At 38.8% G+C, this 18,896-nt stretch overlaps 1 protein-coding gene and 1 long non-coding RNA gene across 11 annotated transcripts in view; one reads left to right on the forward strand and one right to left on the reverse strand.

Moving 5' to 3' along the window:
- Nucleotides 1–18,896, reverse strand: part of S6KL (ribosomal protein S6 kinase like) — a 66,457-nt gene that overhangs the window by 18,072 nt on the left and 29,489 nt on the right. The window lies entirely within an intron of this gene.
- On the forward strand, nt 14,916–17,924 carry LOC143175110 (uncharacterized). Of its 3 annotated transcripts, XR_012999753.1 has the most exons (4): nt 14,916–15,787; nt 15,927–16,216; nt 16,291–17,606; nt 17,676–17,924. It is a non-coding gene; the product is annotated as an uncharacterized LOC143175110 (long non-coding RNA). The 3 variants fall into 3 exon arrangements; XR_012999752.1 differs by having other exon boundaries at nt 14,916–16,216; XR_012999754.1 differs by having other exon boundaries at nt 14,916–16,216; nt 17,697–17,924.

An 18,896-nucleotide genomic window follows, 5' to 3' on the forward strand; every position in this document is an offset into this window, starting at 1 on the left:
TTATAGTTGATTCTACTATCAAATAAATTCAACCTCAGAATTTTAGAAGCAGTATTTTTTATGCACACTGCACCCACTCTTTAAGCCATCTCGAATAAAATATACTTTACAGTATACTACGTTTCTTGACCAAACAAAGAAACGTCGAGTTGCTTTGGAGACAACTCATTAATTCGCCCTATTCATTCATAAACAATTTATTTCATCAAATTTAGCCGAAGGCTAGAAACTTGCAACAGTGGACCGCAAGATTAACTAAATTCTCAATCTATTCCTCACAAACTCCAATTTCATATCACAAGTGCAATAATGATACCTTCCACGTAACAGTTCACAGGCAGCAAGGTAACACGGGTGCAGCAGAGATCACTCGCAGTTCTGTTTATAGTTTTAATTTATTACACGCAACCATACTGACGAATGGCAACTTAGTATCGAAAATGAGATGAGAAGAGACGAAAACAAACCAACTGGACCCACGTTCCTCAACCTAGCCGTCAGATGATGCGCGAACTATACCCGCGAAGATAAAACGGGGGCTGATTAGAGCCCCGAAAGGGAGCGCCGGTGGCGAGATATTTGCTGAATGATGGACAGAACGATCCGTGAAAAGGTTGGTGAACCTGGCGAACGCTCAGCAAAACCTCGAAGGCCGAAGTCTCTCCCTTAGCGACCGGTCGCCGGTTGCTCATCGCCTTCAGGCGCCACGGAGGGTGACTTTTTTTCTTTCTGTCCCTTTTATTCTCTCTTTTTCGCCCCCCTGTCCCTTCGTTCCACGGTTCTTCTCTTCTCTTCTCTGCTGGCCGAGTCCCATTCCATCTGGTTCCTCCGTCCGAGCGGCCGTATACGGGGGACTCGCTTAGCATCGATACGGTTTGCTGAACGCCGAGCAAAAAGCTAAACCTGCTCCACTCCGCGCGCATCCTTTCCTCTTTTTTCCGGCGAGCGCGTTTCTCGCTCGCTTTCCCCTCCGCTTTCCACCCTCTCCGTTCCTCTTCTTACCCCCGCCATCTTGGAACCGCGACGAACGGCTCATGCGTTGCTCTCGTTTCCCCGACGACACCGGTGATTCGATCACCGATGCCCCTTCGTTTTCTTCGTTTCCTTCTCGTTTCGCCGTAGAAGTCGCGTCCATCTTGCGGTTGTTAGTGTTTACGAATGTTGGTATACATGAGTGCCGAGTGCAGGTTATGATTGAAATGGAACTACGGATTGATTATTCAATGGAGATTGATCTTGTTGATGGTGTTAGTTTCTATTCTCGTGTGTTGTTTTTTGAGAATCGAGGCTAGGTAAACACTTTTATCGGGTGACTCTTTGCGATGAGAATTGAATGGAGATTCGATTGGTTTGTTTGTAACGAGTTTCTTTGTAATTTGGAAATTGAGGTTTGGTCGGTTCAGTTGTGATCTAAATTTGAATTCTTCTTCGGATAGACGACAGAGTTTAGGTACTGCCAAGTGTGTAAACTTTTCACGGTTGAATAGAATACGGTTACAGGAGAGCGGTGAAAATTTGAATCGGGAAATTGAAAATTCCAGTCGTGTGCCTCACAGAGGAAGAAGGTTTCCGCTTACGCAACGTTGCCGCAGGTCAAGACACCGCTGGGACACCGACCAACTGACCAAATTGTCCGATTTTACTTTCATCGGTTATATCATTTCCGTCGCGTACGCCATATCTCTCTTCAACTGGCACCCGCAGGCGTTTCTTCCACCACTCGGCTAATAATCGCAAGAAACTCGAAGGGAGAATAATTACCGAAGTTCTTGTACACTCGAAAGTCACACCCTGAACCATTCAATTAAAAGGACTATAGAATTATTAATATCGCAATATCTACTTCCTTATCCTACGGAAAATTTCAAAGAAAAATATCAAACAAGAATATTCAATAAAAATCATCTAATAAAACTAATTACTTACAGATTCATTCGCGAAACTTCCATCTTCCTGCATTAAAATCAGTTCCTAATCCTCAAAACATCGCCAGGTCCGATTTAATCCCGAACAAGCCGAAGAAACAATCTAAATTGGGATTAGGAATAGTTTCAGGCATAACCTTTCAAGATCTAATCTAACTTCGTGTTTAAATCAGGATAGAACAGAATTGAGATCGGATTTAAACCGGCTAGGATCTGACGTCGAACGTCAAAAGTTTGATGACCTGAATCTAAACGAGACGCAAAGTTTGATGACCCGAGGAGCATCGGTGCCAACTGACATCGAAGTCAGAGTCCAATAAAAAGCCTTTATCCTTTAATCCAGGCTCGAGAAAACTGTTCGCCGCATTTTCATCAAAAACGTAGCGCAACTGCAGATTGAATACACCACCGTATCCACCGGGTAACAGGATTTCTGTATCCAGTTGTTCGTCCAGCTCCTCTCTTAACCTCCCTCATTGCATGCTTTCAGCGACGATCGTACAGACCGTGATTGGAGACCGAGGAGCGGAAAGCAGAAGAAGAAGTGGAAGAAGGAAAAGGAGGAGTAGGAGTACGAGTCAGGAATGAAACATCGCGGCACGTCGTCCAAGTAGCTAATTTAGTGGCTGGCGCCAGGTTCCTCGTCTGCGGGAACACCCGTTAATCCCACGACTGCTTATTTTTACTACCGTGTCCTCTGTCGATCAAGCAAACGCGCCGGCACGCCCAGTTCCCTCCTGTTTGCTCGCAATTCCTGCGAGTTCGACTGGAGAACATTCTCCACCGCGGCCGATCGATCTTAGAAGGAAGGCTCGATACACTTCGCACTATACTGCTTCGCGAAGACGCTTAGCTCTTCAAAACTTCCTCGAACTTTCATTAACCCATTCAGGACCAATTACACATTAATATAGTACTTCGACGAAAGATCAATCACGAATAAAGTAAAAATGAACCCTTTAGATTCGAGAGACGACTCTCGCTGCTTGATTTCATACGGAAAAATTAGACAGGTTTCTATGTAATATTGAGTTTCGTGTAATGCATCGATATGTGAAATATTCAAATAAAATAGCTTTGTTTTTTAGTTTACCTATGGTTTCTCGTTAGTTAGTTTCAAAGAATGTCGTCTATGTAATATGAGAAAATGTTGAATATTTCTAATGAAAAATTTTCGAGTACGAAGGGTTAAAGGGGTGTAAGGATTAAAACTTGTACCGGTTTCAAGCTAATATCTCGGTTACTTTTAAAAATCATTATTAAATGTTCAACGTAAACTGAAAGAAATGTTTGGCTCGTGGGAACCGCTATTAATAAAGTAAATAGAGTATTCCATCCATATATTTCACAGAAATTCAAATCAGTCTAGAAACATGGATTGTAACAAGTCGAACGTTTTCTATAATTAAACCGACTCTTTGATAACACAAATGTACAATGCATCGAAATAACTATCTCACACCTTATTTTATCCTGTCTTCACTTGCATTTACGTCCATCAACTATTTTTGTTTCTGATTTGTATTCTAACGAGTACTGCTTCCCGTAACATCTAAATAAACAAATAAAATACCCGATGTTATCGGAAGACGTGCCGAGAGCAACTCGTAAATCGATTCCAGTCGATCGATCGTGGCTGGTGGCTGCCAGTGGCTGCCGGGCAACCGCCTCCGATCCATGGATCCGTGCAATTACCCCGCAAGAAGCGGTCGGAACGCCGCGAATCTTCCGTGTTTGCTTTCGATCGGATCCAGGCCACTGATGTCGCACCGGTTATATTTAGATCCCCGGTAGATCGATACACCGTGGTGGATCGGGGCGGTGTCCGGGGTGCGAAGGCATTGCACGCGCGCTCGCGCAGCCAATGCTACACGCGAAACGGAGCGGGCACGGGGAATCGGTAATTAGCTGAGCCGCGTATTTAATGGAGCGTGGCGATCGTTAACGGTAGATCTGGCCGGCGATCGACGCTCAAGATACTGGAGCCCCCGATCTCGATCCCCGATTGTCCTTCTTCGAGAATTTTTCCACGGATGAGATCACCGAGATCTCGTTCGAGCGAATCGGAGATCGTGGAACGAACGCTGAGATTGTGTGCACTTCGCTGACCGAGGGATTGTTCACACTGTCTTATTCGGTTCGGGTGTACTTCCTTTTATCTTTCGACGTGTATACAGTGGTATATTTCTTATTACACGGTCTATAATGTAAGATCATTCTTGATTAACCAAGTAGCTGCTGCGACCGCTTCAAAAAATATGTACCAAAATGTGTCGCTGGTAAGTTATAGTTGTTTCGTCGAGTATACTCGTTATAATACAAAACCCTGTCGTTCCTTTATGACGAGTATACTTGCCGAAACAGTTGATTGATTAAATAATGGAGTGACGAAATGGTTGATGATTTCTGATCATTGTAATCTACGAGGATTTTTGTTTCTTGAGTGCATCGAAGTGGAAAGAAGGGGAATGGATTGTGAATAAAATAGGAAAGTGATTTGTAAATGAGAATTTAAATAATAATTTAGTAATTTTTACTATGAGTTAAGAAGGAGTTTGTTGATATTCAGTGATTAATTGATACTGAAAAATCATTTCTATGGTAATTTTCTAAATATATATGTACGTTTACTGAATTTAATGTAGAATAGTATTATTGAGTAACAGTATTGCGTATCTATTATTATGCAGGTAGGTTTATCGTAATTGTATGTTGCCGGCGTGATCGAAACGCCCGCAATCAAACAAAACGGTAACAACGTATACCGGGATGTTAACTGCGGCCGTAAGAGATGACCGACTTCCTGTTAAGCAAGAGACAGAGAAGCATCAGTCTATAGATACCCTAATAATAATCGCAGAGTATCGTTCCTTTCTTCTAGATCGAATTTATTAACACCGTCGCACACGCGCCATTTATTTCCCTCCGGTGCTCGAATGGAACACATACGTAGGCTATTTTACAACGTCATTATTCCATATTCTGCCTCTCTCGTGCTCTATCGTTGCGCCTCGAGCTCTTAAATCTGCATTATGTCGTTTATTACGTTAACTTATATAGTGTTGTTCCGCTATTAATCATTTTGCCACTATACTAGCTGAATATGTCCGTAACGAGTATCTTCTACATGGAAAAATCTAGAAATTTACATCAACACACTTCACGCATGTATATTCAAGTGTAAGGACGAATATCAGTTACAATTTTTATAACTGATACAATTTTCCTCCTCGAAGGATTTCGGAACATCAACTGCCCTCATCAGAACAGAACATTCGGTAAAATTTAATTAACGATTACTACTAAAACTGTAATGTTACTAACCATTTCGTTTGCAATTAATCCTGTTGTACTGCTCGGGTTTTATTGACCCCATCTCACTTTCTCATTTTTAACACCATTTCGTTCGCCAATACTTTCCGAGTTGGTCACAAACTCATTTTATCCAGGATAATATCAATTCAAAACTATTATACGAAATTTGCTATTAATCTACATACTCCAATTCCTTAAAATAATATTTCAAACTGTATAAATAAGTGAAGGAGCGTAGTAAGGTTCAAGCGCAAACATACATTTTTCGTCTCCGTAGCTAATCACGTCAACGTTCGTTTCAGCGAAACGTGTAATAAACGGACAATAGCGGTCTGACAGACCGTACTATTGTATCGGCCTCTGTTTTCTCTCTCCCCCGCGCCTCTGTCGAGGCTGTCGTTCTCTGTAGCTAGTTTTAGCGATGTTAACGATGGTGTAATGAGCCGTTTAGTTTGAAGGTGACGTAATCCCATTAAAAAAAAGACAATAAACTGTTAAAAAATAAGAGGATAATATAGAATTGGAATTGTTATAAGCATTAAGTTGATTTCTTTGGAAAATGGTCTTAAGCCACTTTCAAAATAAACGACTCTAATATCTGTGTTAAATATCTCTACATAGCGACAGTATGAACTACATCAAATTTCACTGGTTTCAAAATTCACGGTATTTCACATAGCGATCCGTGAAACTACACGTTTATGGTAATGTAAAAATAAAATCAAATCCATACTTAACCCCTTGCCTTATAACGTGTCAAACTCGTGATGAACATTTTAAACAGAATTTAACAAACGTCAATCTTATTCGATTCTTTGAGAATTAAATTTTATTCTTCTATCATTAATTGTCATACTTTGGAGCATAGATTAATATAGATTATATTAATATATATATATTAACGACAAAGTAGTTATATTGATCATAGTTGAGAAGTAAATCGTAGGACAAGGGGTTAAAGGATAAAAATGAAAAAAAGGAGAAAGAAAGGATGACGCCGTTGACGATGACGGTGAAGGTGGATCCCGAGTTCGTCGTCTCGAAGTTTCTTTCGCGCGCGCGAAAGTGTGTGTGTGTGTGTGTTTTGCGCTCTCGACACTCCCGGCCGACGCGTTGAATAACGGCGATAAAGGCGAATGCCGCGGGAATATCACGATAATCGGCCGAATGATGGATAATGATCGGGGCGGCTGCCTTTCGCGCCCGTTCCCCCCTCCCCACCGACGTCGGGCCCCATTATTCAATTGAATTCAATGCTACGCCGACCATTACGGAATTGACTTCGAGAACTTTCTTTCGGGCATCCGTCTCGTCGGACAGACGCTTACTTCCGTCGTCCAGTGAGCCCTACGAGAACCGACCTGTGTCAGCCATTCCCCGAGGGTTGAATGAAAAGTGACGCGTTCGTTGTCACAATTTCAATTTAAGCGAGGATGATTCCATAGAGGGAACCGAGCCGTCCATCCTTATGGTAAATCCTTGGTCGCCGCTTGCGCATCGCCGCTCCGTAAATAGTTAATCGATTAACTTGATAGCATTAACGCTAAAACTACTAGACAGATTAAAATGACCCGTTCCTGATGTCTTGTTTTTGCAATGATTAAAAAGATAACAGACGTTCCTCCGAGAAATTATAGATGAAATCGACTTAGCGATACGCAAACTGACTTGTAAGTTAATTAACCCTTTGCACTCCGTTGTCCCCTCTCAGGGGACATCGTAATTCTAGCATACCACTCGGATGTCCCCTCTCAGGGGACATTAAAGTTTATTAGTGATTACGGGGAATTAAGTTATTTCAGCGCAACTTTTTGAGACATGCATGTTTCCCTGAAGTTTTCTCTTGAAATGGCACAAGAAATTAAACCAAAATATAGTAAAATTACTGAGATAGATAAAAAAAATGTCAGCGGGTTTTGTGTCAGAAGAGAACGTGAGAAGCGTGTTCACGACGGTCCGAGCACTTCTCGGCGCCACTTGAAAAGGGCGATAAGGAGAGTTTGTAGAATATTTATATTTGTAAATATAAATAAACAAATTTAAAACTGGAGGAAAAGATTTTTAAAGCTGAGCTCAGTCTGGTTTGAAGCGTCAAGCGGCATAGATAGATCTAACGAGTGAGAAAATCGGAAAAGTGATTCTTCTCTTTGTAAATAAGTTCTTTTGGTAAAAGTTCTTTTGGTAAATATCATTTTGTGAGTTAGTAATAACAATTAGAAGTTTTAAACCCATGTATTTATTCATTTTTTTTTATTAGAACAATGGCTAAGCGTTCAAACACGAATGAGTCTCATGACACAAGTAGTAGTGAAGATGAGCTCCAGATAGACGTTTATGCAGATATGTTAGAAAGACTAAATGTAGAAGCAAACGATAGCAGTGATAGATAGCGATAGCGATGAAAGTGATACGGAAGAACGGTTTATCACACTGTACAAAATTATAAAAAATAAAATATTGATTTTTTTGCAAATATACATTCCTTGATGTCAACCAATTCATATAAGTCCAATATCATTATAATACGTTACTTGGTTCCAAAACTATACTAAATAATATGCGGGTTCGTAAATGCACGTTTCTGCCGCAAAGGCGCGCTGAGTAGCTGGGAGCCAACGTCCAGAATGGTTCGGAGTGCAAAGGGTTAAAGTCCCAATAGATGCACCCTTGAACTTTCTATAGGGGAATTTTGAAAAGTCAATTCAACTGCTCAGCAGTTTTAGTGTTAACTTTAGTTTGAGTTTCAGTACAGAAGATTTTTTTTGAGTATATGAGAAAAATTATGGTAATGTAAAAATCAAATCAAATCCATACTTAACCCCTTGCCTTATAACGTGTCAGACTCGTGATGAACATTTTGAACAGAATTTAACAAACGTCAATATTATTCGATTCTTTTAAATTAAATATTATTCTCGTACATTAAATATAGGAAGTGAAACGCATATTTTTGGTTGTTTGGGAAGATAATGGAAACGGTAATAATTTATAATTCGATTAGATACTTGTGTAGTGTTTGAAAAGTAGTTTTTACTAAGAAGAATAATTTATAATTTTTCTATTATATGGAAGATTCAATGCACTGCTTGGACATTATTTAAATATCAATGTTTTTAATACATTTATGATCATGTTTTCTGTCCCGCGCTTTGAAATCTCTGTTTCAACATTGAAAAAGATCTAGTTCGGATCTATTTTAGCGCATAGAACGCGAAGTTCTTCGTCCTTCAATTTTAATGAAGCTCAATGCTACACGGGACCATAATTCAGTGTGTTACAGATATGCAACAGTATCGACAGAAATATTCCGAGGATTACTTTTTATCTTGACTTTATTAGATGTAAAGGTTTTTTCCCATTTTTTCATGGAAACACTTAAAACCCGTGTGGAAATTTTAATCGTAGTAATTTGCGATTCAAGGATAATACCGTAGCAACTGTTGAAACGTTCGATAAAAATGTTACGCGAAAAAATACATCGATCAACGAGAAGGAAGGATTTCAGCTATTAAACGGTTCAGAAAAAAAGACTGCTTTGATGGCCATGCGAGTTAGTCATCCTAGCCACGTTATACCTTACGCAGTGAATCATTTCTCTAACCAGTGAGATCCATAACGCGCTAAATCGTCCTATTGTTTCAGCGGCGCGAGTATACACAACGAACGCGTATTAGTACGTAACACGCAATAGCGTGTCAAAAAGATTAGAATGTTCTCATAACAAGAGGTCACTCTCTATCAATCAATGTCTACGATTGAATATCTCAAAATTGATCAGTGAAATGCGGATTTTTATGCATTTCTAGGAAATTTGAGAGTACGTAGTTGTACAAAATGCACGAAAAGGTATACAAAATATCGAAAGTGCAGTGCTTTTTATAATATTTATTGGAAAAAACATTTTCCTATCGTAATTTTGTTTTTCTGATTATGTTCTTAACAATTTGAATTCATATAACGATGAATTGATATGTCAATTAAATGAGTCAATTAAATGAGAGGGCCAATTCCAGATTTTCACTTGAATTCTACTTCCTGAAATATTTCTCTAACTTGTCTAGTAAAACAGAAACCCCGTCCGCCTTATAACCCGAACAAATCATACATTCCCATATAAAACCGTAATCATTCCATTGGTCCCTCAAATTCATTAAAAAATGACAATCTATTAACACGTCGAAATTGCTTCGCCATTAACAATTTACCAAAATCAAAGAAAAGGGATGCAAAGGATTAAAATCATTACCTTCAACATGTAAAACTAAAAGATTCCACGAAGTACATCCTACACAAACAAGTATATAAAACCAAATATTCAAAATGGTAAAACTGTTTACGAAATTGTCCAAATAAAACCTTTTTCCGTCGCAATCCGATTACTTCGATTTCAAAAATATTCTTAAAAATTTGTTCTCGCGTGAGGATCCTCTATCTAATCGTCGCCGTTGAAGAAAGCCGGCGTACGATTCCCGAACGGCGAAAAATAATCGCGCATCAGGTGAGGGCAGGTGATCACGGCCACGGGGATCGGCGTCTCGGTCTAGGCGGCATCGTATTAGCAGTCCGGGTGCGAAGCGCAAGACACAATGCTTGGTTTTCACGACGATCTGAATGTCGGTAGTCAGCGCGAGCTAGCACACCGGCCGGAAAAGGGAAAAAAAGGAGAAGAATCGACGCCGGTCGGCTGATACACTCTCCCCTTCCTCCCGCCTTTCGTGCCGATGGTACGTGACGCGATTACGCCGTCGTGGATTAACGACGCCGCGTGAATCCGCCGCCCGCCGCCGCGAATCACAACACCGACCGGCAGCGTTCAATGACGAGTCCAGTCGGAATAATAACGCGATACATATTAACAAGACAATTAAGACTGGAACTCCCCGGCGCTATGTAATACGCTAGCTTGTTTTTCTCTCTTTGCTTTTCCTTGTTGTATCGGATTCGATCAAAATTGAAGGTTCACGATTTGGCTATCAAAAGAGCGAAACACTTGGTGCAAGTGGATTTTATTTGGAGATAATGGAAATGATGAAACACGTGTGGTAAGATGTTCAACCCTCCACATGAGGACAGCGTGTAATTCGTAAATATTTTGTAAAATATTCACGCTTAATTGAGTGTTAACCTCCGTTGAATATTTTATTAGGTTCTTGGTGGTTATTGTTTTGATTAGTTAGTTATCGTCTGCTCCGTTAGTTAGTTTTTATGTAATTCTTAAGACGCATCTGCGTAACAAATAAAACTAGATTACGTAAAAAAAAACGAAAAATTAAAAACTTGCTCACGGTTACGGAGTTAATATGATGTAAGGTAGATTACTTTACGATGTCTTAAGAATTTAATCGTAAAATGACCGTTCTCGTACGGGTTCGCCTCAGAAGAGGACAAACTTTTAAGTGTGAAATTTGATACGTTTACGAAGATACGAATATTCAGTCAAAACTATAAACCAGAACACGATTTTAATGTATTCCACTAATAAAATTATCCTTCATAAAAATTCCTAAATGATTTAATTTCTCCGAATGTAATGAATTCTGTAATTATAATCGATTATTCTTCCCCCATTTGTACAATTGAGACACGTCATTCTTCCATATCCAGCACACAGTAAAAAGAAGATAATCAATATTACAAACAAAAATCCATTCGATCGACCATATAAAATTCAACAAAGAATCGAAGAAAACAAGATGAAAGCTGAAAATTTTAAAGGCTTTATAGCGATCCGACTTAACCGCCATTTTCACGCATGGTTCGGTACCGCAATGATGATCCAGAGGAACAGTACACGATTTCCGCAGAAAACTCGAACGGATCGTCGATCAAAGGACGCGTCGTAGGCGAGAGTGATGAACGCCGGGCAACTGATCGTTAACTTCCTGCCGTTACGATCCACCTTGGGGAATGATGGATCGGGATCGACGCTCGGGGCCGGGCCAACGCGTAAAAACGAGGAGGACGCGCGCGAAGCCAACGGCGCAAAAAGGAAAAAAGAAGAAGAGACAGGACCGAAATAAGATGATCGACAGATCAGTCCGCGGCGAAAGAGAAAGATCGAATTTACAGTTACCACGGATGGATAACGGCCGGCCACGGGACAAATGTGATTCGGGATGATCCAAAGCCAGCCGAAGAAAAAACAACTACCGTTCCTCCGCGCGGTGATTTATCGTCAAGCCCATCGATCAAGCCCCGGACACCACTCGGTATCGGTATTAGCGAAATGTTGTCGGCCGATCACGACGTATCCACGCGGAAGCACATTCGTGAACAGGTTCGGCGATGTTGATGATCTCGACACCGCGTGATTCTTTATTAACCGTCTATTTATTAACGTATCCACGACCGGTGATGAGAAACTATGTTTTTTTGTAGAGTATAATCACTTGCGGTTGCACCTTTGGAATTTTTAGAAATTGATTCTTGAAAGTTTGTAGAATTATTTGCTCCGAGTACAAAGTCTTTGCAAGTTGTATATCAATGTGGATTTCACAAGTATAGCTTTTAGAGGACGTCAAGATTTTACTAATTGCTCGAAGATTTTATTAAGTTAATTTTCTTTTCTAGATAATCACTCAAATATATAATATATATAACATTTTAATTCAATGGTTCAAAATGATAGGTAATGACAAGAGAGGTTGAAATGAAATTAACAGGAATTCGAATATTCTAATAAAGCATTCCTATGTATGAAATTATTTGTATGTATAATAACAGCGACTCGAAAGAAACATTGATCGGTTAAGTGACAATCTCGCGAAAAATTATTCCGTGAAATGTTATAAAAATGGTGAAAGGGGTATGACAGTAATGCGCCGATTTTATTAGGCGACGAGGAAGTGCCGAGTGAATTAAATACTGATCGAATCGCTTCGCGAATTGCTTCACGCCTAAGTGGCCGCGAATCGGTTGAATTTGAACGCATTGACTAACGGCGTTGTTACGAGTGATGCAAGTTGAAAGGCCGTTTGCTTCGTTGGAAGAACAACGTCGGCCGAGAATGCAGGAAAGGATGCAATAAAAACTGCACTAATTGACCGCCGTGAATATTCGCTTCCTGAACGAGTGCAGGGGAAAAATATTTTCCGGAAACCTGCATTTTTTACTAAATTACCTTTAATTCGTGTTCTGAGTAAATGCTTCCCGCGTTTTTTCGTTTCCCTTTAAAACAATGGTAATTGAATAAAAAAGTGCATAAGAGTGGCATATTTATTGCATCAAATTAACGATACGATTGTTATTTTTAAATTGATTACAGTTTTTATAACTGGAAGCGTGGAAAAAATTGTTGTTCAAACCAACTTGAACGCGATGTATTAATGATTCGAGTAATTTATGCACATCTAAAATATGCAAGTCGGCAAAGCACAAAAAGTACAATTTTAAACATGGTCTAATGGAGATTCATGTTTTGAGAGAATATTCAACAGAGGAAATGAATCTATTTAGTTAGTTTGCAATTATACACACTATAAAGATATCAGCTAACAGTAAAAAGTGAATTTGTAATACTGCTCTTTTTTAGATCCTACGTATATTTATGGGAGGCGAGTTTTTTTATTCGAACGGTTATTAACAACATTGCACAACGATAAACAAGTTGTTATTATAAGCATTGGAATTATCAATCAAATATCAGTTTTATTAGAATGAAAATGGCGAATTGAATTTTATCATATTTTCCGTGCTTAAAGAGAGAAGCAATTTTTAGAAAGTGAACTTGCACTATTTTAGAATTCACGACTTCGATTATTCTACAGTTATTCAAATGTTTCATCTTGACATACACAGGTTCAGCGTTGATAGGCGTATTACCGCATTAAAATTCAGCGCGGATGATCGATGCCTGCTAACATCATCCGCAAACAGACGTACCCAACGTTTCCTAACATTATCTAGCGACGTCTGTTTTGACGAGGCACACGTTCGGCGTATTATTTGGCCTTTCCTTGGCTCAAAATTAACGCCTCGCTATTCCCAACAGAGAATATTATTAAAGCTAAGTTTCTCTGGTGTATTGCAAACGCGTTACGCAATTAGTGTGCCGTTTCTAATTGACACTGCTCAAGGCTGAACAAAAGTGAAACACGTAGATCGATTTTTCTCGATGAATTCTCTTTTCGTTGATTTCAATAATCCAAACAACTGAGATTTATGATTATTTAAAGAAATGTTTAAAATCCCATTTCTCGAGTCTCGTCACGAGTTAATCAATTCAATCGTTACTAATGAACAAATAATTCTAATAAAATTCGCACAAAGATACAATCAACCCTTTGCACTTGAAACTTTTTCAATAGAAGTATTCAACACTTTTCGATAAAATATAGACAACATTCGTTGAAAGTAACTAATGAGAAAATATACATAAACTAAGAAACAAAGCTATTTCAATATTTCATTTATTGATACATTACAAAAAATTTAATGTTATATATAAGACTTTCTAATTTTGCTATACCAAATCAATTGGTGACTGAGTCACTTCTCGGGTGCAAAAGTTTGATCTACGAAAATTCGATTAATTATCAAATTGGTCATTAACCATAACGAAAAAAATTTGGAGATACATATTTGTTAGATGACTGCTTTCTTTTCCTTTCAACTTCACCGCGGCATCAATCGCGAATTGGATCCGAGGTCACCAATTAAACGCGACCCTCATCGCCATCCCTTACAATTAGAATTTTAAAAGGATTCCTCAGTCGTCCTTCAGCGGCGAATGGGATGCCGAGAGTGTCAGGGCTGATTAGCCGCGCGAAGATCATCGTCGAAGACCCTAACTTCGTTAAGGTTCCATGATGCCATCAATAGAATAATACTCGGCTGGCAATGGGGCTCAGGAAGCTTGCGTCACGTAGAGGAAACAGGGGAATGCTAGGAAACGAAAGATGGAAAAATACTAGGATCCGCTTTCTTCTCCAGCAAACAAAGCACACTTATCCTCGAAACCACTTGTTCAGGTACCTGATCAACTGAAGAGGGTTGCTAACCAAAAGATGAATAGATTTCAACGGTGTCCTGAATTAACTATGCAATTTAGACGCTCGATTGTAAGTTCTAAATGTTCTGTTCAATAGACTCTATTCTATTTAGTGTTCGAATTCGAATAAGCTAGAACTTAACGTCGTTCATGCTCATTCAGACGTTCTTTAGATATACTTTCGCTAGAGAACTTGTAAGTTCCTTCTGAGATAAACAGATCTCTTACGAATCTCTTTCAGAAATAATCAGTTCACCAGAATAATCACTACTAAAGAAGAATAGTATTCTAGTTTCCTTGCAAATCATCAATTACCCCGGAAGCAATGAATTACCGGTAACAGAAGAATGGTACCCGGATACGTAGCAATCATCAAACTATCATATATTCGTATCTTATGGTTTATTCTCCAAATCAATTCCACATATCACTACGAAAGCATTTCCTAGTCGTTATTAGTTGTTTGGCGAGATTAACGATCGCAGGAGCAGAAAATTAGGATGCAACCGTGAGAACGATCGCGTGTTATCCACGTCATTGAATCCGCGTGACCCTGAATGCAAAACGAGACAGCCAAGTTCGCGGTCGGCTCGGATTTCGTGATCGCGCAAGAGAACGACACCGATTACGACACGATCATCGCGCCTGTGCCTCTCCGCCGTCAAATGTTAATCGAAACCCGTGTCGCGGCCGGGCAAACAGCCCCGTTCATGGACCGTGGCGGCCCGCGGAGCGCGTGTGCAACGAGAGAGGAACCGGGACGGTGTTCGCCGGCCATTACGCACATGCGCGCATTGTAATTCATCGGCGATCGGTGGACGTCAGCTGACGGCGAGTATGAATGAGCATATCGGGCCACCGTCGCGCCGGCTTCTCGCGTGTACCGTCCGCGCGTGACGAGCATCGGGCTCCGTTTGTTACCACTTTTTTTGTCACCGCAGAAAATGATTGAATTTTCAGTAACGATATAAGTGTGAATCATCAAAGCGAGAAAGATTAAGTCGAGGTTGATTGGGGACATATTGTGGATAATTGTAGTAGGACCTCGATTAACGCGTTCGCTACCGGCATCGCATATTTATGACGACCGTAACCCCATATTTTACATAATAAAAATGAAATTAATCCTATAGATATTGTTATTAGAAATTATAAAATACGACATTATACTTAGGAACTCAATGACTCGTTTCAGATTCATTTCTCTAATATTTTGTGTAGAAGATTTATTGGATTGAAGAAATATTATAATTGAGGAGACCGTCACTGAAATAGGCGCTGGTTGCGAACGTGTTAATAGAGTTGCTATTTCCTATGATATAAACTGTACATCGTCTTGGTTAAGTGGGAACATAATAAGATTTTTAAATTATACTTTGGGATATGTGCTATCGAGCTTTATTTATATATTCTACAATGTTCCTTTTCGAGTTCCATTTATTTGGAGCATTGGGTAAACCGAATCTAATCGGATAATCGGAGGTTCTACTGTAATTGGAGGTAGATTAGTGTAATTTAGATCATGGGAAATAATGGTTTGTCTAATTGAGATACTACTGTAAGTGCTTTCGCAATTTATTCTCGGTTAACTTTGATTTACAGTTTGAGAACTTTTTTAATTTAGCCACTCGGTTAATCGAGGTTTTTCTGTATTTTCAATTGTTTCCGATTTTAACGCTCATCTCTCATTTTCGCAGCTTGGCACTTTGAGTACCGAGTAGAAGACTCTAGAAATTAAAATTTGTGATTATTTTCGTACCCAGACAAAAATGTGGAGCTCAGCACCTGATAATGAATCAAGACAGAATGTTGTACGATTGTTTGTCAAAGAGTTAAATATATTTCATTAGCTTTAGAAAATGAGATTAAAATTCATTATTGCATTCGACACATATACAAGAAAAATACAAAAATGGACCCTGTTTGAATAAATAAGAGTCATTTTGGCAGTATTAATAAGTTCTTCACATGTCAAATTGACACAAGGGTAAAAGATTTGATACACTTTTAAGATTATTTTATAGAAATACACATTCTAAAAAAACTATTCTAATAACATAGAAACTCAACGCAAATGAGAAACTTTCGTAGCAGTCGATGATCCATGGAACGACTTTCCAGCCTCAAGAATTTTAGCCAGACGACGCGTACTTTGGGGCAACTAAGTTAGGCAAGAGAGAGTCTTTGATGAATGGGTTGATCCAGCTCTGGGAAATTTCAACAGGTGGTTGCTGGCAAGAAAGACACGAGAGAGGAAGACAACGAGAGTGGGGCCACTGAAAAGCGAATGGATAGTGGCTGTCGCAGCGTGGAAAAGGGCAGTATTGTGTTAAGAATTAGTGAAAGGAGTGTGTGCTCTAAGCAGAGAGAGATCCTCCTTTCATTCAGTGAATCAGTTCGTACAGCTTTAGACTCAAATTTCAGCTGGAGTATACTTTTTATCTCGGAGCTTGGTAATCCTTCTCGAATTGGATAATCCTCTCATAAGATCGATCCCCTCCTTCATAATTCTTTAACACGTTGACTGCCACGAGAATTTCTAGCGCTTTGAATAGTAATACTCATTCTTTAATAACAAAGGTAAATGATATTGAAAATATTAATGATTTAGTATAACAGTAGTCATATTACGCTATGGTCTAGCTACTTGTGTTACTAAATATTTTGATTTAAAATCAAGTTTTTTATTGTAATTGTTCTTCAGCAATTCGGAAACTCCGGTCATCGGTGACCACTGTGGCAGTCAACGTGTTAATTACTTTTCTCAATCGTTGTTTGAATTTATCAATCCCTTAACCATAGCCGACGTATATCAACTGGTTTCTAATTTTTCAATAAATTCGCCCGGAGATTCTTGCATTAAACTATATTATGTATAAAGAATGTAAATTAAATTGTAATTCTATTTATTGTGGTATGAATACCTTTGTATGCGATATCTACGGTAATTCCTAAGTTGACTGACACTTATTTGTCATATATATTTGTCCGAACGATACGTTGTGAAAGTATCGTGTAAAATAGTATTCGCCGACAGGTATTGAAGTAATCAAGTCTGCAGAGGTTTAATTGACTGAATCCCTGAGTCACTGTGTAATTACAGTATACAATTGCAAAAGATTTGGTATTATAATTATTTGCGTGGGATTGAGAGTCGATGAATCTTGTACGAGATACGGATAATACACAGACAGAGGCAATTTATTCTATAGAACTAGTGTAAGGTATAGATTATAAGCTAGAATAACCGAGTGTAGCGAGTGAACCAGACAAAATGGTCGATCGAATTATACTCATTATAAACTGAACACTTACGAACCGTATTGTATGGATATCCAAAGAAATATCGATCACTGGTCGAAACAGAAATGGATAAGGTATTTATCGTGAAAGTAAAAGTGTTTCTCTAATAACAAGAAAGGAGTTTTATTAATTGTTTTAATTAGATGGTACATCAACTGTTCCAGCAGGAACGCTTGTTCCCCTGACGTTGATCTACATCAGTGATTCTAATAAAATGGGTAAAACAGAAAAATTCGGATTGGAGATTACCTAAGTGTTGCAGAAATGAAACTGTCTGACCGTAATATTTTATAACACTTACTCCTCATCATTTGTGTTTGTTAATTCATTGCAATGTAAAATATTTTTCAAGTTTCCATTTTGACCTACAATGAAAATAATATAAAAAACGAATGACGAATGTAGTTGGTTGTAACATACGTTCGTTCAGATGTGTAGAACAAATTTTTGTGTTATTAGTTTCATGTAGCAGTGAAATAACAAGTTTACATCAACCAGAAATTGATTATAATTCATCATAGTTCTGTGTATTTTCAATAAATTATAATACAATTTTTATAATTAGAAGATTTTTATACACGCTTTGGAAGTTATTCTCTGATTTCTCTGCTATTTCTATTCATATTAGGCACTTACGCGAATAATTTCAATGATTAAATTGAAAATTTAAACGCGAAATCATTGAAGGCAGATTCGTCTGGTACAGAAGAATAACAGGAACAAACAGCGCGTGTTTGCTTCTCCGGGAGCATTTCCTCGATTCCGTCGCGACGTAGGAAGCGAACGAATTGCGCGACGTAATTCATCGAAACGAGTCGACCATGCAAATCGATTTCTGCGACCGGTTTCGTTAAGGTCGTGCTCTATGTAACGAGACCATTCCGTAGCTGCTGGTACCACGGCACCCGTGCACGACTTTGTGTCTTTCAACTGACAGTTTCCATATCGTTTGTCCGACAAACAATTACATTTTCCCTTACCTTCAACAAGGAGCTACAGTTTTCACGTGGATCAAGTTAACCCCTTGCTTTATAATATCATAATATGCTGTCATATATTATGCTACGTGATATCGATAGTGATTATGTTTCGAAACAGAATAACAAATATAAGTATTATCTTTTCCATTCAAGATGAATTTAGATACTGTATTTCTCTTGTGAGCTTTTAATCCTTATAGTAATTAATTATTAAGCATAACAAATTTGAAAGAGCACAGTCGTGAAATAAATAACTACACATAACCAAAGAAAATTGTAAACAATCACAGAACAACAGTGATACATGAATCATTGAATTCTTCCTCGACTGTGACTATAGCAAAAGTAATTGAATGCTTTTCAACGGTGATATGAATTCTTTAG

This window comes from Nomia melanderi, chromosome 11, assembly GCF_051020985.1.
Source record: "Nomia melanderi isolate GNS246 chromosome 11, iyNomMela1, whole genome shotgun sequence".
Lineage (NCBI taxonomy): Eukaryota > Metazoa > Arthropoda > Insecta > Hymenoptera > Halictidae > Nomia > Nomia melanderi.